This window comes from Andrena cerasifolii, chromosome 5 (assembly GCF_050908995.1).
Source record: "Andrena cerasifolii isolate SP2316 chromosome 5, iyAndCera1_principal, whole genome shotgun sequence".
NCBI lineage: Eukaryota > Metazoa > Arthropoda > Insecta > Hymenoptera > Andrenidae > Andrena > Andrena cerasifolii.
Genome location: NC_135122.1, coordinates 11,262,501 through 11,288,413, shown reverse-complemented (window position 1 = coordinate 11,288,413; position 25,913 = coordinate 11,262,501). Strand labels below are relative to the sequence as shown.

The window sequence follows — 25,913 nt, the reverse complement described above, 5'->3', positions numbered from 1 at the left end:
TCGCTAATAACAGCAGCGAGAAATGATTTTTTAACCACTACATTTCCCACCTCGCATATATTTTCTGCATTTATCGTTACACTGACTAAAAAAGTCTCGTGTCTCACGCGGGACTTCAATCTCACGAAACAATTGCTCCGCGATGTGCTTCCACTAATGGTGAAATTTTAATTTTTTCATGAAACTATACTCCCACGAGCCATGTTTCGTGACGTACTTTCAAGAATCTCATCGCTCGCGACTGTCTCCGTTATTTACATTTAGTTGTTGCTGAGACTTTTGTCTCACGATAGAAAAGTCTCGTGCAAAATCTCCTCGCGAATTCGCGGCTTTGGGGTTGATTTCACCCCCTCGGAGGGAATTCCCGCAGAAAAGAAATGCTCCTTGAATACCCCAATATTCACACGGAGCTTCGCATAAATTTCTGCGCTTCGCTGCGTACAAATCTGGACGTAAGATGTCGTATAACGATCACGAGTACACGCCCGTCTTGAAGTTGCTTAATTTGAAATCACTTGAAAGCAGGAGGGTACGCACTGACTTTCTGTTCGTGTTCAAGTTGATTAATGGAATGACAAAATGTCCTCAACTCCTTCGGTTAATTAATTTTTATGCCCCTACAAAATCTTTGCGGTCGAGACAATCCTTTTATCCATCGGTTTATAAGTTGAATCACGGTTTCTCAGACCCGATAAATCGTATTTGTAATGCTGCAAACGCTTTTGGCGATTCTCTTGATTTTTTCACGGAATCAACCTATTCCTTTAACAAGGCTCTTGATAAACTTACATAAACTCATGTAACCTCGTTGTGTGTGAGCTTATAGTGTGTGAACCATTTACCTACTTTAAGTATTGTATGCTTTTTTGTATGCGCTGTGTATTGCTATTTCTTTTTTCTTTTTGTCTTTTTCTCTGTGTTTGCTCTTGTACACTAATGGGACTTTATCCCGTATATATTATAATAATAATAATAATAATAATAATAAAATCAGAATTTTTTCTTATACCGAAGTTCCCCGGCGAGTGCACTAATCTAGCTTGCACCTTACATTCGACCTAAAGAAGCCATCCACTACGGCGACAGAGGATTACGTTAATCCCAAAGCCCCGCAAGAGATCCCGAAGATTCGAATTCTGGAGGAGGCTCCGAAGAGGAAGGACTCGGCCAGGAATGAAGTCGTGTTTCGCGAAACCCATTCGAGCATCGATCCCTCGGAACTCGGCTCGGACACGCGCGTGTAGTGTACCGAACTTTTGTACCCCGTGGCGCCCCCATTGATGGTAACAAGCGTGTACACGGTGTGCCTGCGTTCCGCCGTGCTTCCTACTCGGCAGGAGAATGTGGAGCGGCTTAAAAACGCCGCCCCTTTGTCGCGGTGATTCGTCGCCGATCGCGAGATCAACAGAAGTTCCTATTGTGCGGATACGAAAATCCGGGAAAAAAGCGGATTTCCCAGCGTAGAAAGCCCCGCCGTTGAATGCGCCGGATGCGAGAGGCTCGCTTTACGGCCGACTTCCGGGAGCATTTTACTTTACCTGGCCCAGACCTACGTTAGTTTCACGGGGATGACGAGGCTGCGGATGGAGGAGGGAAAGGATCAAAGGGAGAAATGGCTGGGCCAGCTGTGTTCGTGGCACTGAAGGGCTGGATGCGTAGAAAAATATTTACCCTTCCTCTGGGCGACCATTGTGACTCCAGGAAATGAAATTTGCAATATTACTGTATGGAAATATTTATTGCCCAAAGTGCATCGCTCGGATAAACACGCTATGACTTATCTACTTCCGAGGTCTGAAAACCTCAATGATTTTTAATCCCATAAATATCAGGGGGTTGGAGCAGATTAATTTTTTATATGCTCCGCTCCCGATGCTTTATTAATATAAAAATTCTTTTAATACTTTCAAACAGTGGTCTTTCATTTGCAACAAACCCCATCGTTCTAGCTTTTCATTCTCCTATAGAAGAAAATTCATAAAGAATACGTAATTTTCGGGCAAAGAAAGTATGCCTCCTTAACACGGGGTTGCGCGGCCCTACGGTATAATATTATTTCAATGATGAAAAATTGAGAATTGGTATTTATTAAAAACGTTTCATTCATCTGCTCTTATAAAATGAAAGAAAATTCAAAGAATAGAACAAAATTTGGAGCAGAGTAGCGATAAAAATTTTCCATGTTCCGGCTCCGCTCCTGCTCCGGGAAAAACCCCACTGCTCTGCTGCTCCGCGCTCCAGTTCCGAGCTCCGAATATTATCTATATATCTTTTAACAATATAAAAATTAAAAGAATACGAAGAAATTTTTATTTTCCTCGCACAACGTATTTTATAAATAACCAGTCATTTTGACTGATCTGGTAAAAATATGTATACATTAATTTTGTAATTCTAGTGTTAAGAAGACCTAAGTGCACTCTCCCAGCGCTCAGAGGAATTACTTTAACTTGCAATGCAACTACAGTTAATTTGCCTCGAATTACCAAGAGTACCCACTAACCTATATTAACTAATCTTCGTCACCCGCAGAGTTGCACCCCACCTAACAATTCACACGCCGTTCCCCATCCGACCCAAATTCTTTACTGCACTAAACACTGCTGTTCTTCGAATTGACGCGCGAACGTCGTGCTATAAGCTCGAAGCTGCCAGGCGTTATCAATTTCGCGGGAAATTGCGTCAGGTTACAGAGCAGCTCGTGTCGCGGATGTGATAAGCGGCGTGCACGCGTGCGCGATCGTGCGAGAACATTCCCACGTTTCCGATAGCGACATTCGTAATTAACCAGTCGGCAAAGCGGGAGGGGAGGGCTCGCGGATATACGTCGGATTAGCGGGCAACAATGAGCATAAGGATCGTGGAAGCGGCTGAACAAACAGATTTCAACGATACCCTGGGCCTCGACTGAATTAGAATTCCTCGGCTCTTATTCCGGATATGACGGCGCCGCTTACAAGACGAGCTTCCCGTCGCGACCAGCCATCGGATAGCTGTTTTGATGAACGTTTCCTTTCGATTCGAATTTTCGGTAGTCTTAAGTTTCCTCCGACGAAGCCGGTGCTTGGTATTTCAATCATTGATTTCATTCAGGTGTGCGCGTGTAGAGTTCGTGCGCATTTCGTGTAACAGTGTATTAAAAAAAAAAACAGGGATTTCCAAACGCTTCGAGTCAGTTGTATAGAACAGTAGACGTGAATTGTAGGACATATTATAGGACAGTAGACGTGAATTAATTCTAATATGTACTACTCGAGTGTCGATAATAATTTTATAAATCTCGGTAGGTGTTGGGAGATTCGATGAGTGTTAGAATTCTTCTTGGGTCTTTTGTTTCTCATTTACATAAAAAATATAGGGAAAAGTGATTTCAAACTTCAAGTGTCGTTATTTTCTAAAAAAAATGTTATGTTTGTAATTTTTTTGTGGTTTCCCCCCTAGCCAGAAGTATATTCTTCAAAATAAAAAAAGTTTCTGTCGAATAGGATAATAACTTTTGGAGATATAGGTCCCACCGATTTGGATGAATTTTTTGACGCCTTGACTTGAATTACCCCTGCGTAATTTAAGGACGGTCCCTTGTGGGAAGTGATCTGTTCAGACTTCGATTCTCGAGTGAAACAAATTCCTCCCGAAACCCATCGTCGACGTAACGGAGCACGGTGCTGAAACGCGAGCAAGAAAGCAGTTACTCGTGCATCGTTCCTTCTACGTTGCACGAAAAGTTAGCGACAAAACTTCGTTACGGGCGATTATATACGAAAAACGTAGAAAACGCGGAAGTTAAGAGAGCCGCTGGAACGCGCAACGTCTGGAAGGTGATGTCAGAAGCAGAACTTTCGCGCGCGCCCCCACACAATTGCAATTTCCGCGGGCACACGCGCGCCAGTGAAACATACGTTGCATCCGGTTCGTCTCTAATTTGCCGTTAAAAGTCCCACGGTCCACAGGAAGAACGAGTAAAACTGGATCGCGGATGAAGACACATTAAGTTCTTCGCGAGGGGAAAGAATACCTACGTGTTCTCGGTAACTGAGTTAGGCTGGTCGCTTTGGGAGCCGCAGATATCCTACTGTCAGATCAACGCGATGATAATTAGACCCTCTGCGCTTCGGTTTAGTCGCTCGTCGATGGAGCAGTGATCTATTGCCGTACTTAGTTTAAATAAGAAACTTCGGAATAGGCAAAAATTCGGCATAGCGACTTTAAGATCAACAATTGAAGGATCGTTGTGAAAAACACTGTAAGCGCTAAAAATCAAATTCTATGCCGTAGTATTACCATTGGCACGTGAAACATTTTTCGGTAATTTTTTTTTTAATTTTAACAATTACAGAGCCTTCTATAAGGACTCTTCGATTCAGTGTATTCTATGAATTACGAATTCTCTCGTTTTTCTTTAAGGTTTAATAATGTTGGAGTGGATCGTTAATATACTGTTAGTCGCAGGTTTGTTCGCATAAATTTAATTGTTAAAAGTTAACGGTAAAAGTATTTACAGCAGAGTTGGGCGAAATGTAATCTGATTACAAATGTCACAATTACGATTAAACTGTAATCGCGTAATTCGATTACGCATTATTTTCTGTAATTGTTAATTCAGGTAGCTGACCATTTGGTTTGGTCAACTATCTAAATGAACGATTACAGAAAATAATGTGTAATCAATTACGCAATTACAGTTTAATCGTAATTTGTAATTTGTAATTAGATTAGATTTTGCCCAACTCTGATTTACAGTCAATGAAATTCACAGAACTGTGGAATGCTCACTGCTTCGTCTCACTTGCATCCTGCACAGAGGGGAATTCTTTACATTTTACACTGCATTTTGCTCCACGCGTTGTCCCTTCTAATTTCTCCTGCAGCGGTTAAAAACGAAGTTACAAAAGAACGAGACCGTTTAATTACTACGCGGTGTGACGGAATGTTGCAACGGTTAAAATGTTGCTGCATGTTTTCTTGTGCAGGAAGTATATGTACAGGAAAAAATTCAGACGTTCATTCTCCTATTCGCTGTATCAGTTCTGGCTAATAAATCTTCTGCTCATTAATATGTAAATCTCGCTGAGCCGTGCCCAGACAGCAGACAAAATTTTAAGAAGACAAATTTTGGAATATTAAAGAAAGAAGAATAATGGAGCCATCATTATTTAAAAAAAAAAACACTTGATTTAACTTCCCAAAAGTTAATTCAAGCTTTTCCTCAATTAGCCCAAAGAAATAATAGCAAAATTTAATGCTCTCTCGATTTCACACATGTACATCTACTTTTCGTACACGTAAATTCATTATTTTCACATATTTCTTAAACAAAAGTGTCTCTAAGGAATCGATTTACCAACAGAAACATAAATTAATTTTGCTTCCTTTTACTTCTTTCTTTCCCGACTAATTATTGCAACGAACTATACATCTCGATTGTATTTATAGTTGTCGGATTAAATCTTGATCGCAGATCGCACTTGAACACTGCAAACATTGTAATCTCGGGCGTCCTTATTCTTTGAGAAGAGAAACACTTGAACGAACATTCGATTCTGTTGGACAAGGTACGTCGACTACTATCTGCTCGTCGACAGAAAAGATTCTCCTCGGCGGCCTTCAGCCACACTCGATAAATTCTCGTACATGCGATTTCAAGGGGTTTCAGCCGTGTAACTGGGTCACTCCAGCAAGGATACGTCGCGAAACGATTTATCGAGTACGCCGAACCAACGAGGAAAGCCTCGTGCGATGTCAAGTTCGACTCTCCATCCTTCTAAACGCTGAACTCTAGCCACTCAACGGCCACTATCCACGGAATTTCAATGAGACGATTCAACACTACTCTCGTATAACATTTCCTCGTTGCAATTCTAAGCTCCGAACGATGGATAATGCTTATATCTGTCGAAACAATCACAGAATCTTCCGCCTAGATCTGGAGAGTGAATCTTAAATTTCAAAAACTTAAGGAAAATAATCATTGCCACCGTATCAAAAATTATATTAAATTTTCGCAACACGCGGTTCCCCTGAATCTTTATTTTGTACACCATGAGTAGCCTTCGAAATATTAGAAACTTCGTTTGAATATTTATGCAGGGATTTAGATAAGGACTGAAATATCAAAACTCATCCTCAGATTCGAATGAAATTCGCAAAATTACACGGCGCGTTCTTTAAAAATTAGGTAATCACTTCGCGTAGATAAAACACTTAGAGCTTGCGTATAATTAGCAGTTGAGGGTCAAGCCCAAGATATCCTCGTTATATCGCGCAGTTCGCACTTCACGTTTTCGAAAAAACACGTACCCAAGAAAACGCGCCGAATCTCCTCCGCATTAAAAATAATCCCGCCAATGATGTATGGAAGACACTCGAGCGTTATCGAAGTCACATTACTCAGCTTCCTTCGAACTCTCTGGGCTCCTTGTTAAAAACCGCCCGACTCGCGGTCGATGTCGTTTTAACGAACGCGTGGATGCTAATTCGCGCGGGACGCGTTTAAGATCGACCTTTCGGAACAATGAATGATATCACTCCTTTTTCTCGTTAAATGAATTACTAAGCCACGCGAACGGTGAACGAAAAAGTTTCCCGTGACTTGCCTACCAGGAATACCGCGATCGACGAAATAATCGACACCAAGGGCGTCCGGGGATTTTTTTCCCAGGGGGGCAACTTCGGGGTGACGGTAAAGAAAAATGTAGAATTGAAAAAGCAACCTCGGCGATGACATCGACGAATCGGATCAAAAGTTTAAAAACATTCACTTTTTAGTATAAACTTAACGAAGATCAGTTTTTAAAAATAAGCGACTTTTCTGAAAACTCAGGGGGTTAGTGCCCCATTTGCCTTCACGGTTTCGATACATCCGCGATAAGTTGTCCTTTTTAACCCTTCAGAATATGTGTACACTAATCCTAACCATTCAATTTTCCGCTTTCGTTTCCTATCTTTTTTTTAATAAATCGCGGTATGCACTACCTCTTAGCTGTTTCTTTAACGAGGCGCCACAGTTGCTCCAAGATCTATGGACAGCACTGTCACCCCTTCCGCGAAATATCATTGAATATTTTAATTTGAAAGAGTCAAAACAATTTTAGAATTAATTCCATGTGACAACTCATACATGAATTATTGCTAGTTCGCTGTATGAAAAAGAAGTGAATTGCTTTTAAAGTTATCTCAAGCCTCTGTGTTCCCTAGCAGCATTTCTGGTTGGCCCACAGTATCCCCAAGTTGGGAGTTAGTTGGCCATCAAAATGCCAGCAATAAATGCTACTAGGGTTTAAACCCTTCCGGATTTCTTTCGCCTAAAATTTGTCACCCTCAAACTTTTCTTCCCCAGACTCCAGCCTCCTTTAACCTATACACAAACCGTCCCTGCCCGAGATGCACACAAACGAAACTCCGCCCCAAAATCGACACCGCGTCCAACCCCCTGCACCAAGCTACCCGCCGTTCAAGGGTTAATAAACATAATTTCAGGGAGTCAGTCTCACTGCCTGCACACCCCCTCGCGAGCACCTCCAACCATTCGAGTCGCCAATGAGAACGATGAACGTGACCCTGTGGCCCGCGCGATGGGGCAACGGTTCGTTAACTCGGATTAGAAACGTAAGATCGGCTCGGCCTCGAAAATCGATATTGCAAAGAGCACGCGTGACGTGGTCCTGGCTGGATCGAACCCAACGTGTCTGGGTAGTCGCCGCGAAGGTCGGTGTCGAGGAGAAGAGAAAAAAAAAGGAGACAGAAGGTGGGACGGGTACGATGGTTTATCGTGCGGAATGGAGGGACCGATCCGTGGCTCGGCCGTTGCGAAACAGCGACGCGCTGCCTCGTTCACGATCACGAGGGGATTGGCTCGGCTCGCTCACGTGCCACTACCGCGGCCCGATTGAGAAACGGCCCTGATAACGAGATCCATAAAATCCGCCATTCCCCCTCGCCCTAGATCGTTCGTTCCACTTCGACACTTGGAAATTCGATTCTCTACGCCGACCTGCTTCACTTGGGCCCGTTCCAGGGCCCAATCTAGCTCTTCCGCCGCTCGGCAGAAATAACTTTCTGCCGCCCTTTATATAGATGATTATTCTAGAATATAATTTTTTGTAGGAATTTGTCGAATAACAGGAGCCGCTTATTTGATAAAAAATAACATTTGTAAAAAGATCTTTAATGTAGGTACACGCATTCGCTTTAGTATAATAGTAATTATATGGGTGATTTAAAAGCAATTGATAAGTTTGATACGCAATTCAAACATGTATTTTTCAAACACGTTTTTTTAAACCAGTCATCCTTCGAGCTATATATCTGCCCGTGGCGGCGAAAACGGTGGCGGTGGAGAGAAACTGTGTGAATGTGTTTGCTGCACCAGTTGCGAGAAGTGTCGCGTGAGAAAGGGGCCTTAGGTCCCATTTCTGGACGCATGGTAGCTCATATTTAACGCTGGGTCTTCTGCTGTTTGTACCCGAAGGATTTAAGGGAAACCCGCAGAGTCCAAAATTTGAAATTCTGCAGGAGAATAAACTTTGAAGCGCTATAAATCAGATACTTCTACAGCAGTGGTTCTCAACCCGTGGATCGCAGAGTGTTTTCTGGGTAGTCATCGCGGTTACTTTTAGCTGACGATTTTTAGCAATTATTTATTCCAATTATTAAGTCAGAATTATATTCTCAAATACCTACTTCTAATGTGTTTTCATTAACTTACCTTATATGGGGAAGGGCGTAGGTGAATTTGGAGTATTATAAAAGGGGAGATACCGTTCCAAGAAGTGCCTACTTTTTTAGCTACAGTCAGTTCCAATTACGGGGGACAGAAGAGCCCCCCGAGGTTTAAAAGCTCCGCAGCATTAAAAACCCTGCGCAGAATCGCAATTTTGGTATTTAAAATCTAATCGCGTGCCGACGATGCGTAAACAGCTGTGTTTGGGAATTTGTTTTCGACGGATCCATATTTTTCTTTCGCGCTCGCAGAGCGCAGCTCGCTTATCAGCCTCGCAACATTGTTGCCTCGACCTGACCCACGGGGCAATCGGGTTCAAGAAGCATAAAAACTGTGGCATTGCTTGCTTTCTCCGTTAATCTTCCCTCGAAGCATTTCGTCATTTAATTGGCCAAGGAAAGGAAAGAAACTGAAGGGAAAAAGAGGACAGAGATAACGTTAGATAATACGAGCCGTTGCGAACACAATGCTCGCTGGCACGTGTTTCGCAACATTCAATGAAACATATCGCGATAACGGTTATTCATATTTTTGTCCCGGCCGTATTGTTGCATCACCGCGTTGCAACAGAGGCTCGGCGCGGGAGGGGGTGGATCGATCAGACTGCCGTCTCTTTGCTTCTTTTCCTCAATGAACGCATCGCGCTTCTCCGTTCCCGTTGAAATTAGTGACACTCAAGGTGAGCCCGGCGTCGGAACAAAAACGGAGTCAAGTAGATGCTGGACGCTTTGCATTCTGCAGCGATGGAAAAATCTTCGGTGAGATCAGAAGCAAGCCGAGAGCAAGCGCACATTCGATCCGGATTCTGACGTGGAGTTGCCTAGCCGTGGATAATCGGAGGATCGAGTGTCTTCAATGACACGCGATTTAGCAATCCTCCGGTTGTCTCTCTGTCGATCGCGCTGCTCTAAGCTCGCGGCTCGCTCAAGCTTCTTGTTCTCTAGCAGCTATTCTGATTGCAAGAGGTAAAACCTGCTAGGCTCGCTTAGGAGCGCCAGGTAGGATACTTCCTAGCGACGATTGCAACATCGCGTTTCCGGCGTGTTTCAATGCCACGAAGGGAATTTTGCGTCACGCATTGGGGAGTTACCTATCTATTTGCGCGAAGGATGAGCTCGGCTGTAGGGAGCCATCGCAAATTCGTGGTGCGAAATGAACTTTGCACGTTACCTGCGACAGGAATCATTGAAATCAGGGAGGAAGGCTCGAGTAATCGCAAGTCACGTTCAATTTACATCCACCCGGCGCGAATTATATGAACTTTCTCGAGCCACTTCAAACATCGAGTTCTTCTCGGCTTAAGCGTTTCAATTCGTCTGAGTACTCGCCGAATCCTAAGTACTTAGCTGAAATACATCCAACCTCGCATTCAACTCGCACTCTGTCTATTCAAAGCACTCCGACAGTTTCGCGCCGCTTCAACTACCACCCAATCGATCAAGCACCAAGTTTAACGAACCAAGCGTTTTTCTTGGCTCGAACGGCTCTAGCCCTCGAACAGCTCGAACGCGTTCGAGCCGCCGCGCCGCGATGGGCTAAATATGTACCTTACCGCGGCTGACCGTGTTTCCTACGCTGAATCGTAATTGGCGCCGAAGAGCTTGACGCTTTTCCGTACACGTGCACGCTGGTCGAAAGGTGTTGCGAGGCGTTGCAATTACTCGACTGGCGGTTACGTTAGAGCAGCTCCCGGCGCGTTGCCGCGACCACGCAGCAAGGTGTCGCAAAGTTTCACCGTGAACGCGAAGGGGAGGGACCACCGCCGCACTATAATAGACATTTTGGGAGCTCGACAACGGTTTATCGGACTTTCGAACTGGCGTATTTTTGGACCGCAGAGCCGTAACTCTTACCACCAGCATGAAGCCATGGTTCATCGTTTTCGATAATCGGTAGCGATGGGACCTGGGTCGTTTTTTAGATGTATTCAATGGAGAGTGTGTAGATAAATGTATACGTGTGTTGTTGAAACTGATTGATATTTGTTCATTAAGCCCACAGGGCCCGTATTGGACGCCTATTGTTAATCCGGGTGGACAGTGGGAGCCTGATTACCTACACCAGACTTGGGCAAAAATTATGTAAAATATAAAATGATAAATAATATTTTGAAATAATGAATTGAAGGAGTAATGAGTAGGTAACTTTATTCTGTGCTAATGTTAATGTTTTCACTTCAGTTAACTGTTTCAAATCAAATAGCAGAATATGATCCTGAGTTTGGAAAATTTTCGGAGACACTTATTCAAATACAAAAGAAGATAAAAATTGAGAAGAGAATTATTTGCTTGTTGAAATAAGATAGCTCGCGTGTGTTTGAAAGTAATTTTGCATGAAATAGGGTAACGTATTAATTGGATAATCATTTCTGGATTGTGGTACTTAAATAATTCCCAAGCCTGACCCAGAATAATCGACCGACAGTAAGTTTGAGTAATCAAACCGGAGCTATAAATCAGAAATTAAAAACAAGAACGTCGCAGTAAATATCCCCATACTAAATAGCGTAGGCACGCCATATAGGTCTTGGGCTTTGCTACATAGTCTGCGTAGCTGGCAGTTAGAATCCTAAAAGGTAGAAGTATGTGCAATAGAGTGCCGCAATATCTCTCGAGCAGCGCAGCAGTTTAATTTAATGGTTTAATTCGAAGCAAATTGTGGGTCACCTGATTAAGACTGATTTACGGCCGACACTGAGCGTTTAACCGTTTTTCAGTTGATAACGAACCAATCGCGACTTTACTCTTTCTGTTCAACATCAAACATGCGTATTTTACGTGTCGAGCCATGTCAACTATAAGAGTGTATGATAATTTCGATTAGAAAGATCGAAGGTGATGTCATAGAAGGGTCTATTTAAATATTACACTTCCCATCTCAGATCAGACAACTTCATCGGTTCATATCTTTTAATATATAATAGGTTTTAAAAGCAACTGGTAATCAAAACTGACGTGGCCACTAAGTAGTATGGACGTTTCCTCCAATTATCCTACAAATTTATTTTAATAATATTAAACAAGAGAACTCTGGATATTATACAGGATTGATATAATGTAATATATGTATATGATAAAGATTTCTATATTATAATATAATCTGTATTGTAATTATATATTATTCTATATCTACAGAAATCTATATTTTTCTACATTTTATATCTGTAGAATTCTATATTTTTCTATATTTTATATTTATAGAATTCTATATTTTTCTATATTTTATAGCTATAGAATTCTATATTTTTCTATATCTTATATTTATAGAATTCTATATTTTTCCTCTATTCTATATCTATGGAATTCTATATTTTATACCTATAGAATTCTACATTTTTCTATATTTTTCTACATTTTATACCTGTAGAATTCTATATTTTTCTGTATTTTATATCTATAGAATTCTACATTTTTCTATATTTTTCTATATTTTTCTATATCTTATATTTATAGAATTCTATATTTTTCCTCTATTCTATATCTATGGAATTCTATATTTTTCTATATCTTATATTTATAGAATTCTATATTCTTCCTCTATTCTATATCTATGGAATTCTATATTTTATATCTATAGAATTCTACATTTTTCTATATTTTTCTACATTTTATATCTATATTCTTCTATATTATTACACAGAATCCCACATAATTCTACATACTCGCAAGTGTAACACACACCAGCACGTGCTCTCAAAACTCAGAGCTACACGCATAAAACCGAAGTACCACTCCCCGTGCCCTACGGCTGCCACCAGATCGTTTGCGCCGTTGCGCAAAGCGTGCACGTAGGTGATCAGATTTTGCACCCCTGTTGCGTCACCAGCGGCACCTACACGCGCGTAGGTGTGAAAACTGTTGCCGATCCGATGGACGTATATTTAACCAGTCGTTGCATCGACCAAACTGTTCCTGAAGCAAGCGCGCCCAACATCGTCTGGCCCGATCTGGCCTGGTGGGGACCACGAAACGCGGGAACGCGAGCCTCGAACCGAGGTCGACATTCTCCCGTGACTGTCGTTTCGCTCGTTCCCCGCGAATTGTCCTCGAAAAATCAACGAATCCAGCGTTCATTGTCAGCGGTGGCAGCTAGACGGCTTTGAAGCGTGTCACAGGTCGTCTCTGTCCTTGCTGACAGCTCCGCCATTCAACACTGACTGCTCTCAAACAGGAGGCGCCTGTTCCTTAACTTTTTGCACTTCAATTTTACCTCCCAGGTATAACACATTGAAGCTTCAATTAATGTTACACGTTCATTTAATTAGAATTAGACGTTGAAACAGTGCGCGTATACATAGCTATACCGTGTTATTTATTGTTTTAAATAACAATTGAACTTCTAGCATCCGAACGCCTCTTAAAGTTTCACCACAATAGTTTTAGAGAAAACATTTTTCTCCTCCTTTTTCTTCATTCTAAAATATTCCAAACATAGGGCGCACCAATTAATACTATTTAGCATAGTCCCGTCAATAATTCCCCTCGTCGGCTACGAACTGCCACATCATCCGCGCAAATAATCCTCAATCCTTCCAAGCATCGTAGAAAAACCCCCGAAAAGGATTACCGATAATCTCGGCGATCGAATCGTGCGATTGCTGGGAATTCACCGCGTGTATCCGCGCACGTAATCGTTGTGTACCTGCATCGATGATTAGCAATCATACAGACGGAGTTATTCCTCCCCAGGCAAGCACGTGGCCGGTCGGTATCAATCTATTCCGCTTTTTCTCCCCTATTTTTTCCGTCGCCTTCGTTTTATTTTCAAACCGATGGAGTGACGCAACCGCGGCGATGATTATCATCGGTACAACCATCGGCTCGCGTGCTCCGCGGAATGGTGTTTATTGTTGCCTATGAATCAGTGGGCGCATTCCCGTGGAATATTTACGCGAGCCGCGGTGCAACGCTCAGCGCACGGGGACGTCACAGTCATTGCGTGCCGATCGTCGCGGTGTCGCTGAAACAATCGGAATTTACGTAATGACGATTCATCGGGAAGTCGCACGGTTCCGTTACCATGGCACGTTTGCCGCGGCAAATTCTTGGCACAGTGAATCGCCTTTTGGAATTTTCGAATTGCGCCTCCCAAGCTAATCGTAAGATTCAGATGGGGGAAGTAAGAAATCGTGGGGAATGAATTTTTAAAGCGCTAACTGATCACGTCGAAAATCCATCGATCAGTGTTGCTATTAAAAGGTTGACGACGTTTGAAATGAAAATTCGAATGTCGGGATACTAGATTTGCGAGGAGTACTTATCCGATGTTAACTCATTTTTCGCACGCCGTTATTAGTTTAAAACAGAAACACACCTGATTCTTTAAAAGCACATATGTACGTAGAACACCACGGAAAGTAATTGGGACGGAAATAGGCCAAAGTTTTATTTAAATAAAAATTTCGAACAACGAATAAAAGTTAAAAAAAAAATTATTCATGTGTCGAATAAAGTTGACCGGGGTTTAAAATTAAATTTATTCGCTGACCAATCTACAGATAAAGTAACTTTCATTCGATCCGTTGTTTAAATAATTTTTTATTCAGTTAATACCCAACTGTGAATTAGAAACACAAATCTCTGTAATCCAAAGTCCCTGATTTTTATTCGCAAAATCGTCCAGCGTACCTAAGGAAAGGGAACGGGTTCGAGTGATGTCTGGAAACGCTGGAATAAAGGAAGCTTGGACAAGGAGGCACCGAGCTCCTCGACAGTCTCCTCATGAAAAGATTGTCCCGTACCTGAGACGAATATATAATATCGTAACATCCCGGGCCTCCGAGCCAGGGAGTTTTTCATGAAACGAATTTCTCGAATGGATACGCGCATTCTGCTCGACTGTGGGCTCTATTTTCCGTGGTGCATGTATACAGCCGTGAACAGCTGCTATAGGGAACCGGACGAGGAAGAGGATGCTGACGTCTCGAGAAAGGCGGACACAAGGGATCCGACTCGTTTCGCTTTAATTTGACCGCAACCCTCTGGAAACGTGTGCCAGTGCTGCCGCGTGGAAAGACGCACCGCTACACGTGACACATTATTCTCGGTTTCGGAAAAAAATTGGGCCAGCCCATCTGCCCTAGCCCCTTATTATCAATAATAGCTGTTTCTGTGTATTATTCAGTTTATTTTATTCCGTTGTATTGGTTAATATTTAATTACCATGGTGGTATTAAATGCAAATTTGGAAAGCATAAATTCGCGTCTATTGTATTGTTTACCCCAGTTCACGAAGGTAAACAGAATTTTTAAGATGGAATATTTCATTCCGAATTGTGGTTTGCAAAAAAAGATAGGACTTTTTATGCTGTTTATAATTCTCGGACCTGCTCTACTCGAAAATCGTCTCAGCTTCTTTCTCATCAACGCTTCGTTGCAATTAAGCGGAGATCTTGGCGAGGTGATTAAGGAGGCTTGCGAAAGTCATTCACAATCGTAAAGTCTCCATTTATCTCAGTAACACGAGGTTTATACAGAATTTTAACCGAAACCTGTTTTAAAATACAATATCGCAATTAAGAGAAAGGTGAGGTACGACTTTCGATAGTTTCCACACATTGCTAAACTAAAAAAATAAGGATTAGATACCTAAAACGAAGGGCCAGCAAATGTTGCGCTAAATCGTATAACAAGGAAGTTAAAAATTGCATTGTCCTTCGAGCCTGTCAAAAAAATCGGGACCTCGATTGTCCAAGTGTCGTGTTCGCCAGTTGGCTCTACAGTAGAAAGCAGATCTCGAGATGCAGAAAGGTCACGGATCTGGCTAGTAGACGGCTCGTGCCGATCAGCTTTTCCCGAAAGTCCGCGGAGAAAGCGAGATCGCAGGAGCCGGTGTACCGCGCGGCACGAGTTCCTGGATGGATAACAGAAACCGCGGCGCGTCCATTGCAATACGGCCAGCCGGTATCTTTGGGTTTTATCTCATCATCAGCACCGCCTTTCCGTCGTTCCTGAACGCCACTTGCGCGTGGGAGGATCCGCGTATCCTTCCCAGGGGCCCCTCGTCCCTGCCCTGGCTGGTCGAGGCCTTTCCACGAGGTTGTCTTCCTTCCCAGGACGAAGGTCGATCGACGCGCCTAACGAACGTTCCGGGGTCTCCAGTCGCTTATTAGTCATTCCACAATTTGGTGTTTCCTGATTGGACGGTAAAAGGACACGCGCCACTGCAAAGCGGCACTAGGGTCGGAGAAGCTTTAAAATCTGCCAATTGTTAAATTGAAATTTAAATTAATGTAGCTAGATTCCTCTAGGTGCGTAGTCTTCCTACCTCCTTCTCTTCTCAAAGCTTCGCGTAACGCGGGAATTATTCATTGGCCTCCTTCGCTATGAACTTAACAAATTTTTTCCAGCATTAGATACCTACTCAAGTTTCGAGAAACTTTTATATTCGATTCGTGCACTCGCCTTGGTACAGATATGTATTTGGAAGACTAACACTTGGAGTGGCGGAAGCTTTTGAAAACTGCCCCTTCAAATCACCCTAGGCCTCTCAAATCGATCGGCTCTGCCCGGAAAGTTTCGCTTCACTTGCCCTGAACAAACATTCGGGGACGCTGGAAGGTAGTTTCGACGCTTCACACTTTACTGAAAATACCAACGTGGAAACACGCCGCGGAAAGCAGCCCCCTTTGGTGTCCTTACTCCACTTTTGTGTCGATTTTCCGCGGGTCAGGCTTCTGCAATCGTCGGGGCTGCTGGGGTTATTGATCTGGTTCAATGTTTGCTTCTTAGGTGTGTGGAATTATTTTTTAACACTTGTCAACTCTTGTCAGATATAATACAATAGGCATATGACTTTGGTGCAGCTTTTTAGTTCCCCTGTGTATGGGATAAGGGAATAATTCATTAGCACTTGTAAACTTTTATCAGATACTAACTTCAACCCTGTCTGAATTTCTTTATTTTCTCCAGTATTAAGGGAAAGTGAAGGCGGGCAGGCTGTACTCTTGCTGCGTGTCAAAAAATCGATTAGAATTATTGTAAGCGGTTGGCGTCTCGTTTGCATCGCCGGAGGAACAGCTCCTGCGGCCTCCTCTTCCTTTCCCATCAAGCTTCTCCATTCGACTATTTATCCTTTCTCGAGTCGTGGCCAGGACACGAGCGAAAATGCTGACGAACCGGTTCCAGAATTTTTCGGTCCCTCGTCCCGGACTTTAGACCGGTATCCCTCCACGTTGCAGGATGCGTAGGCTGTTTTGTGGTGGATTTCGCGGATCGACGTTCATTCCGGACACGCGAATTCGTACCACATTCGCGTCACGAATGCCTAAGTACGCCACTCGCATCCGCCTCGTGCCTGGGCCCCGGCAACCGGGGGGCGCAATTTTTGCAAAGGAAACGCGATGAAAACGAAGGAAAGCAGCCCCCTTTGGTGTCCTTACTCCACTTTTCTGTCGATTTTCTCCGGGTCAGGCTTCTGCAATCGTCGGGGCTGCTGGGGTTATTGATCTGGTTCAGTTTTTGCTTCTTAGGTATGTGGAATTATTTTTTAACACTTGTCAACTCTTGTCAGATATAATACAGTAGGCATTTGACTTTGGCGCAGTTTTTTAGTTCTCCTGTGTATGGAATAAGGGAATAATTCATTAGCACTTGTAAACTTCTAGCAGATACTAGCTTCACTACTCGACTTCGCTCGAAATTTAGATTCTGATTTTATAAAAAGAAAATTGTACTTATTTTTTTTTTGTGAAAATAGTCACATTAAGAGAGTAGTGGTGATCCTATTCATTTTCACCTGTTAATCCTGACTTTCCAGACCTACAAAATATTCAATATCGATCTTAACCCATTAGCTGTCAATTTTTTTTTTAATTTTTGGCCGGATAAGTTATATATATATGCACAAAAAGTTGCGTAACAGTATAATTATATTCAACTTATGTTTTATCTGGAAAATATTCGAGATTTCTTAAAAAGTCCCAAATGGGGATTGTGGCAGGTTGCATGAAAGAAAACTAATAAGAAACTATTTCTTTTATTATATGCTTTATCTGATACATACAAAAATAGCTGTAATTCATGCCAGTTTTCCATACAGTCCACAGGTAACCCGATGCAATGACAATTCTATTCCGTTCAACTGACAGACGCATTTCAAATTTGTTCGCTTGTTGTAAATAAACAAGCCACAGAACACACACTCTCTGCTACACGCAATATTGACTGATATATATATAGAATGAAACTAAACTGTCAGGCGTACCAAATATATTTTTGGCGCCGAGTGGTGCACGTAAAATTCCAAAATCCCCAATTGGGGATAGTGGCGGCTAATGGGTTAATATTCATAGCTCAATTTTGACTACATAATTCCATTTGCATATAATATACAATATTCCACACGGTATACAACACCCCGCTCGCGTGCAAACCGTGTGTACCACGCGAATCTTAATTTTTCTAAAATGCGAATCACTTTACGATCCAATCGAATTGATGCTCGATTAGCTTGACTTTCAATTTGGGTCCATAACGTTGGCGTCCAAAGCTCCCCATTTCGCGACGTAGCTTCTCGTTATATCACAGGAACTGTTTCGCAAGAGGCCTTCCAATTGGAATCTTTCGTAAGCCGAGTACGTTGCAATCCTTATCTGCAGTCAAAGTAAGGAATATCCGTCCAACAATCGTTCTTGGAACGCCGAGCCTTTATCAGCTGCGTACTCGAAGCGTATAACTCGTTGCTCTCTCAACCTTTTTGGAGCAGTGTCTGTGGCCGATGATCTCAACCAAATGGTAAATGCTCTGCCAGCAGCTGAATGAGACGTTTGTTCGTCGCGCAGCCTCTGTATCATCTGGAGAGTTAATTAACAGTGTGACACTTCAGTTTGTATTAAGGTGAACCCATTGCGAAAGAAGACACGCGTGTTTCTTTGCAGATTTAAACGAATATTCCAGCACCTTGCTTGCGAAGTGAAAGCAAGCAATATAAAACTTGTGCGAGCGGTCCGCTTTTTTTGTGTTCCAATTTTAAGTGGAAAATGTTAGAAAATGTTAATCAAGATTGTAGGTTCCTGAAGATCTGCATTGCGACATGTATTTCTCTCTGGAATAGTTTCCCAACGTATCTTCAATGGTTATTCCAGTGTTATACTATTCAGGCTGATATTAATATCAGTGGAGTATTTGATAACGGAATTCGTAACTGTGCTATTTGTTTACGACGTCCGCCAAGCCAAGGAAGATTTAAAAAATATTTACTATTACCTACAATCAGATATTTCATGTGTGATCCGCCTGTTTTGGGAGTGGAAGAGAGGACTCTTTACACGCAGGTGCATTTTGCGCAATGCAGACTCTAAGGCGAGTGTCCAAATTTCTGCTCGTGTCCCCATTTCTGATCATTTCGTATTTTTCTTGTTATTATACGCGTTACGTTTGTGCTATAGTTGCAAGAAAATTATTTGCACGAGCTTGGAGCAATACATACATCGCTATTTTTCATGAGCAGAAATACGGACGTTTAGAGCATTATATATTTAATTACAAATTACTAACAGTTAAACATCTCGAAATATCTTTCTTAAATAGTTTTTGAATTGGTTGATTTATTATTAAAGAATTAATCAATCACTCTGCAAATTTTGGTCGCAAACAAATTTTTTACACCTTCTTTATGACGAGTTACCTCTTAAATCAGCAGAAATTGGGACATTCGCCTTATAGCGATGCTTTTTCATCGATCCTGGTAGAGTAGATGTGTGCCACTGTGTCGGCGCGCGCGCGCATGTGTACGTGCCGTGTGCTGTTTGACAGCAAACAAGAGTGAATAACAGAATTTTATTTAGGAGACGAAATAGTAGGGCTTAATAAGAAGAACTAGTCTAACAAATTTGTGAGTCACCATTTTCGTAATTCTGAAATATAAAGTACATTTTAATTCTACATTTCGCAACAACCTCCTTAAATCCCCCTGCAAATTCTCATTAATAAACAGCACCATCAAAGAAAAAACCTGGATACATTTGTAAATCACTGTACAGTAAGATCCCCGAAGTATAAAATACCCTTCTACATTTCGCAACAACCTTTCTACCCCTCCCCACAAATCTCATTAAAAGCAGTATTACCATCAAACAAAAGACCTAAATCTAAAACCAACAGCGCACCAAGAACAACCCCTAATATACCATGATAAGCCAAATTAAATCACTAAGAGCCAAAGAGCAATCATCCAAGCCACTCCCAAGGTGTACCCGAGACACCGATACACCCTGAAAAGCAGCTTCCAAAATAGAATCGTTTCCTTCCCCGGCTACTCCTCCCAGAACGTAAACCGTGAAGAATCGATCCCTGAAATTGGACAGCCCCTCCTCCTTGTTTCCTCCCGAAGAGTAATCCTGTTTCTCGACCTGTATTTGTGCAGCACAGTTAACCAGGAAACACGGGAAACGAGGACGAGGAGAACGAAAGCTGGGGGGGCTGTTCTGTTGTGATATTCACCCTCGTCCACGGAGGGTTAAGCCCCGGGCGAGCAACGTGGCGCTGGTGTCCGCCATAAGTGTCGCAGGTTCGATGTTCACGGATGTTCACGGTGAATGGGCATCGTCTTGTCATTGTCGAATGTCGCAATCCACCTCGGGCCAGGTCGTCGCCGAGGTTTCGAGGCCCGGCCTTCCTTTGATTCGCTCGACAAAGATGCAGCTGCGGTGAGGTCGCCACCCGCGCATAATCGCGTCTATCTACAGGCTTCCCTTTAATCTCCGCGTTGATCGGATTTCCGAAATCCCCAGCCACCGTTCCACGATCCCTGAGCTGGTGGACCGACAAAGAGCACTCTTCGAGCATGGAGCTTGAGGTTTGTCAGACGCTGTTAATTCTGCCCCTCCTCTGTTTTAGACAGATTTGGGTAATTTGTGCGGTAACTAGGGAAGAGGACACGGCAAGTGGTGTCTAATTGTACCTAAGAATTTACTTGTGACGAGGAATAAACATTTTGCGTAATTCTTGGTGGCGTTTCTATTTTTAGCGGAGTTACTTTGAATCGAAGTTTATTCCTTGCAAGCTCTCCGCTGGCTTCTATTGATTAGGGGGTCTTGACGCGAGGGACACAATTTTTTGGTAGTTCCACGTAGGAGATGCGTTGATCCGAGCCCTTAAGGGTATGTAAAGCTGGTATGTAATTAATTAATCATGGCATCCTCGTTCCCTTCGTCTCCTCAGTCCCGAGTCTTCGAAGGATGAGGAGATAAGGTGTAAAATATTTTCGTTCACACTACAGCCTATCTCCCGTTGTTCCCAGCAGAAAGCTATCAGCTTATCGGCGACTTTTTTCCCCTAAAACGTCTGCGTCTATCATCGCGGCGCGATGTCAATGGAAGATTAAGTGGTGGAGTTTTTTGAACGAAACATAAAGCCGTTTTCTTTATTGGCTAACCGATAGCGGATCACGCCGCTCTGCAGTCTTACAATTTATCACCGCCACGCTACCTGTAACGTGTTATTAAACGATTTCCTTGCTTTTATCATCGACTCATCGACAGCCTGCGCATTTCTGACTCACGACGTTTCAGCACTTCGTCATAAAAACTATCGACGATTAAATGTTTGCGTTTCACTCGGCAAGCTTTCCTTTGTCTCTCCACGTAAATTCTGATCCTGTTACTTTAATTAATATGGAGGAGCAATGGGGCTTCTAATCGTATACAAACGTGCTTGAATCTGATCATAGGTAAGCCTTCAATGAGATATTTTACTCAAAGTTGTACAAAATTAGAAGCAATAATTAAAATAAAATAAACTGAAAAATTAGTGACTCGTCGTGCTTGGACTACACCAGCTGCAAGATTAATCCTTCCTCAAATGCTCTCGAGATCGTTCGATTTCCCAAAACAGATATCTTGAAGAGGAAGCTTCAAGAATACAGTGGATAATATTTTCCAGATCGCGTCGCAATATTGCCAATAGTGACTGAAACATATCAAACTTCAAAGTACCCAAACACCACACTAAACAGGGGAGACCGGGGTAGGTTGTAACACGGGGTGAATTGTAACATAAGTAAAATCTTTTGAACGACAAATCTGGTAAGCCACAGCATGCGAGAGCTGCTTCGCGATATTAGCACCGTCGGTTTTAGTAACACAACCGAGCGTTATGCGTTCATTTTGTGGTTTTAGCCGAGAATTTTAGTATTTAGAGCACGTAAGTACATTTTGTCTTAGCACTTTTATGGAATATTGCCACCACCCCAACACCAACAGCATCTCCCTCAGCCCATCAATAACAACCACCATTCCTTCAGCCCTCACCGCGTAGTCTGCTAAAACCATCCAACTTCCCACCATGAACACACGACGCAGACCCTAAGGAAAGCATTCTTAATCGAGGAGCCTTCCGGGGGCGGCCGATAAAGGGCACCTATCGCCGGAAACTGAGTTGCCAGGCCAGCTAGGGACTTCCGCGTGTCGCGTTCCTGTTCCTGGCACAAGGGGGTCCCTATCGGGGACAGATAACAGTCCTGTGCACGCAAACAAGCCCGCCTCCGTCGCGGAGGGGCCTCGAGGCGGAGCTCCATCGGCCGCTTAGTCCCCATTATGCTCGTAATCCCTTTCAAGGAAGACAAACTCGCACCGGAAGTCGTTGTGCGTGCGCCTTCGAGCCTCGCCGCCGCTCCGCCAGCTATGTACTGGCCAGTAGCTTAATCGAAGGAACGTGACCATTTCCAAGTCCACGACTCGCGGTCGTTCTCGCCAAAGACGCGTCTCGAGGCCGAGGAGCCGCGTGGAGGATGGAGGCCGACATCCACAGATCGTGTGCGCGCACTTTTATCCCCGGCTATCGCTCGGAACGGCGAGGCCGAGCCTCGTCACTCTCGCCGAAGGTGCTTGAACCGTTCGTTAACTGGTACTGCGGGCTTCTCGTAATTAAGGAAACCACTGGCTGCCCTTTCTGGATCGTAAATCTTGTCGGGGATGAACCTCGAGGATCTCGGTGCTGTGCAATTTCTAACGACGCTTTGGGGAACTTGGTGAGCGTGCTGTTAATTATATGGCTCGTTAAAGAGGAATTAGGAGGAATCACGTTTTTGCTTTTTGTCGGTGGTGATCTGTTGGGGAGGATGTCGGTTTGGGAAGCGCAGTTAGTCGCGGGGGTTTCTTCGGATTTCAAACGAATTAATCGTGGAAACTGCTGCTTTGCTTTTGTGCACTCGACTGCAAGCTTCTGTATTCAATTGTTGCCCAGTCCCTTCGATTGGGTTCAATTTGTACAGTACTGGAAACGTTTATTGCATCACTGAAATATTAAACACGCTTCTATTACTTCCGACGGAATTGCGAGCACTGCCGTTCATAAGTGTTGTAAGATAAACTTAACAAGGTAACGAAAACACATAAAGAATAGGTATTTCAGAATATAATTCTAACTTGATAATTGAAATGAATAAAGGCTAAAGATCGCCAACTAAAAATAATCGTGGCGATCCCACAGAAAACACTTGGCGACCCACAGGTTGGGAATCACTGGTAAAGATTCAGTACTTTCCACCGCTTTTAATTTAAAATACCAAATAATGTAAAGTTTCTCAAAGTCCTTCGATAAATTCGCAGCGTTTCTCGCAATTATTCCGCACAGAGTAGACGTCCTATGAATGGCAGTATAGGTATATCTGGTAACAGTTAAATCTATATTTAATAACAGACTCCGCAGTGTTGAACGAGACAGATGCTCCAATTCAGGAAATTGGAGTGTCCTATTTCACAGAATTAGGGCGACTCTAAAGACGTCAAGGGCATTAATCCATTTCTAAATTCCGACAGATCTTAACGCTTTGGCAATTTAGACACTTGGAAAGGTGAATGTCCCAATTTCTGCTCATTTAAGAGATAACTCGTCATAAAGGAGGTGTATAATAAGAAAAATACGAAATGATCAGAAATGGGGACCTGAGCAGAAATTGGGACATTCACCTTAACGATTCCCAGTGTCGGATTCGACAAAGCGATTACCATTTCCCAATGGTTGTTATAATCACAATTTATATTCCGGCGTACCCATCGGTCAGCCTCGCGAGAAATGTGCCCCAAGTTACACAAATACATTATACAACGTGATGCAACCGTGAGCCTCTAGCTAAGAGAGCAATATTCAAATCGACACGTGGAGGCCACTTCTGCGGTGATAATAAGCCTCCAAAAGGAGGAGCCGTGTTTCATAAACCGTTGTGTTGTAACATAATCGGTACTAAGTGGCTTCGACATTCGGCCATCGGCGTGACGTTACTTAATTTCCTCTTTCTCGCGTTTCAATCAGGAATCTCTGATACAGGGCGACGCAACTAATTTTATGACTTCGAATTACTCGTAAATTACTTGCTCCGCGGCCATTGCTTCATACGAAAAAGTCTTTTTTACTTTTTTTTAAATATGTATCGAAAGTTTCAACAAATTGAAATAAATAAGATCTTTGAATGAAAAATTCCAAAAATCGTAAGTATAATTAACATTTAGCTCACAGTCAAATAAACGCAACACAGACTTACGCTCAATATCCAATCATGGGAATTGAAAAATTTATTCCATACCTTTTAATAACTTCAAACTAAAAACCGACGTCTTTTACCCTTGCCAAGATTAAATATTTTCCATGTCGTTGAATTCGAGAGAAATTTTTATTTATATAAATTATTAAAAATTTCATAGTGGCCGTGGGGTTTCAGTGGGTAAAGAACCCACAACTACCCTGGCGCCCGCGGGGATTCCCCTCTGGAGGAGTCGGGGTGGCTCCTGAAGATTTTCCCAAGTTAAAAAAGAGAATTTATAAAAAAAAAGATTTTTTAACTTGAAGATATCATCAAAAGGCACCCCGACTCCTCCAGAGGGAATTCCCCGCGAACGCCAGGGTAGCTATAGGATGTTTACCCACTAAAACTCCACGGCCACTATGAAATTTTTACTAATTTCCATGTAAATATCTCTATTATTAAAGCCCATTGGCAGAAACGCTCGGACACCTATTTACTTATTTTCGACATAGATCCATCGTGCCAAGGCTCGTCAAAATCGATGTCTACCACATGGTGTCCTCCCCTTGTTAGTGAATAAAGCATCTTATGTTTATATTATATAGTTCGTACACGCGAGTGAAAATAATCCCCCTGCGTGACACGCTAGAAAAGAAGCTCGCCGCTCGTTTGCGCAAGTATTGCGCGACGGTCAAGCACTAGGGGCGACATTATTTTAATAGGAGTCGAGTGGTTTGGGGGAATGGTAGGTTTCACGGTCAACCGCGTGAAGTGCCAGCATTTTCCACGATTGGAATTCCCAGCTAGGTGGTAGCAGCGAATCGATCAGCCAGCCGTGTCAGCGAACCGCGTTCCCGTGGAAAGTTGCATTACGTCGCGCAACCAGCATCGGAAAAAGCGTAACGGCATGTTTGATCTACATTGGTCAACGTTTCCATCGGGAACACAAAGCTCGCGATCGATCCGTGGATCGGTAGGTCGTGTCAATCCTTCTTATGGAAACACACGTAACTCTCAGGGAATGTATCAGAATTTTACCCGCCGGCATTGCTTTGTTTCCTGCTCGTGGAACGGTCATTTATTTTGCACACTTCGCGACAATGGTGTGCGAGGAGATTGGATTTTCTAGGGGACATGTAGCCAGGCCCGGTTCGCCCCTATACTTTATAAAATTCAAGTAGGGGAAACATTGGATATTCGATTTGAGACGACTATGCCGATCTTGTTGATGTCCTACTTAATTTAGTGGCATTTTCGTTGGTAGCACTTTTTTGAAGTCATCATATTAAGTAACTCGCTCTGTAGACACATAGTCGACAGTAAAACTTTGAATGCTCTCTTTTTTTTATAAAATATTGCACCACCGAAATATTTCAATGATGAGCGTAATCCATCCTCTTTTATACTCGTACATATACGACGCACTATTGCAACGACGCCTGCAGTTACTAAATGCAACAAGGTGCAACAAACGACGCCACTAGAACCGTAAACGTGCCCAGTAAATGATCTCACTATCCCATTACGTGTACTCCACTTTCGATCTTAGAATAGCGGACGCACCGTTCGTTATTCCCCTCTTTAGTCGATAAATCGCGGGTACCCGTTGATAAATCTCAGTCCACGATCGGGTGCAACCCAACATGACTAAACTCGTTATCGCGGCACGCATTATCTTCCTCGCGGTAAATGGAGTGTCATATTCTTTAGATTTAATGCAACAGCGTATTAA

The 25,913-nt window shown here is 42.9% G+C and overlaps 1 protein-coding gene across 4 annotated transcripts in view; it reads right to left on the bottom strand.

Annotated features, from left to right (window-relative positions):
* Window positions 1-25,913, bottom strand: part of LOC143369456 (putative RNA methyltransferase CG11342) — a 44,917-nt gene that overhangs the window by 8,459 nt on the left and 10,545 nt on the right. The window contains exon 1 of one of the 4 annotated variants that reach the window (XM_076813419.1): window positions 4,020-4,048. The exons of 2 other annotated variants lie outside the window; for them this stretch is intronic. The gene's annotated coding sequence lies outside the window, so the exon portion shown is untranslated. Of the gene's footprint in view, window positions 1-2,503; window positions 3,053-4,019; window positions 4,049-25,913 lie in introns of those variants that run through there. One more of the 4 variants, XM_076813418.1, reaches the window with a different exon arrangement.